Source organism: Propithecus coquereli, unplaced genomic scaffold (genome assembly GCF_000956105.1).
Source record: "Propithecus coquereli isolate 6110/MARCELLA unplaced genomic scaffold, Pcoq_1.0 Scaffold67, whole genome shotgun sequence".
Lineage (NCBI taxonomy): Eukaryota > Metazoa > Chordata > Mammalia > Primates > Indriidae > Propithecus > Propithecus coquereli.
Window position 1 is genome coordinate 6700089 of NW_012152729.1, and position 1673 is coordinate 6701761.

The following is a 1673-nucleotide window of genomic DNA, read 5'->3' on the forward strand; positions in this document are numbered from 1 at the left end:
AATAAATTTCAACAAAATAATCCTCCCAGATTGAACGGCACAATTAGAACATTATTAAGCTATAAGGGCTTACTAAGTATTCTCACATGTTATAATACGGGTGTCAATATTTGTGCCCGCTCACTTATGATCTAATGAGCCTTTTGGGGAATCATGAGGGATTAATGTTTGTGTCTTAAGCAGTCAGCACAGGGTTGGACATGGAGTAGATGTGAAAACAATGTATGTTGGATTGATGGATGGAATGAAAGTGAAAGCATGGGAATTACACAAAGATGCCAGTAACTTAAGAATTTTTGGAAGAGAAGAGAGGTTACATTTGTTCTGACCTTCTAATTCTCAGTACAGACAACTTCCCTTACTGTTAAGATTTAAGATAGCTCCCTTTTCCATTCCCCACCACCAAACATAGAATAATTTGATATACTCTAAGTTATTTGTAAAAAGGGGATGAGAAGTATCATATTTTAAAACCACATGTGTGAGGCAAAGCCTATTCCTGTCCTTAAAGCCATTGCTGAACTGAGTGTCAATTATACATATAACACATATACTCTATTTGCTTCAGTAAGTTATTTTATGAAGGGAAGATCTGTTCTTCCTCTTCTTGGCTCTTTAGAATAATATTCTATTTTCTTAATTTCTGTATATATGTGCAGATGCCTTAGAGTGTTTTTTGATTGTTTTGCTTTTATTTTTGATATTTGACAGTAGGCAGAGAATATAGATTTATTTTAGCCTCACTGTTCACTTGAATGCTGGTCAACCTCATTTTCAAAGTCCATGGGATGCTCCCTCTTGCGGAGCTCAACTTTGCTGTAAAAGAAATGATTTTTTGCTATCTCTAGCACCTGGTTCTCTAATGCTCTAAATGGGTGGAGAGAGTGAAAATTGATAGTTGAATCAACTGTTATAAGGGCTTTTTCTCTCCTTGGAAAGAAAGATCTAGACACAGCTTTTACTTATAATGACTTGTTTCTATCTCCAGGAGTGCAATTGCCCACCATTTCCTTTTACTTCTTGCCCAATTGTGTTCTTGAAGTTTTGTACTCTCTTTGAAGTGACAACGAAATTTCCATGGGGGAGGAGGATAAAAGAAACAGCATTTGGGAAGACATACATACACAAACACACGGACACTCAGACACACGCAACCAAACGACAGCAAGTTGGCATTCAATATTGAGGGTGAGGTGGATAAACAGCTTGTCTGACATTCTACTTATTACAGACTATGAACTTGTGAAATGAGGACCAAAGAGTGGGGGGAGCAACTGGAGATCTTCCTACTTACTTTGTTGGGGAATGGGCGTACTCTACTCTTAGTGTTTCTCCATCGTTTGCCTTCAGACTCGAGGTTAGTGAAAATTTCTCTCAAATTCTGGGTGTAGAATGGTCACTTCTAGTTTTCAGAGATGCAATTTCATACCTATGTTGGTGTCTTCATAGGTATTTTGTTAGAGAGGTGGGAGAAATGTCATCAAGGGCTGCTTTCCGTAGTCCATTTTAAACCCTCGTTATAACTCCCTTTTAATAAAGGATGAGTAGATGAGGAATGTTCTATGCTTAGCTCCAGAGGATTTTATTTGCCTCTTATGTAAACCACTCCATGTCAGAATAAGAGTTTATATAAAAGTAATGTGTTATACATCCCGAGCCTAAGTGACTTAATT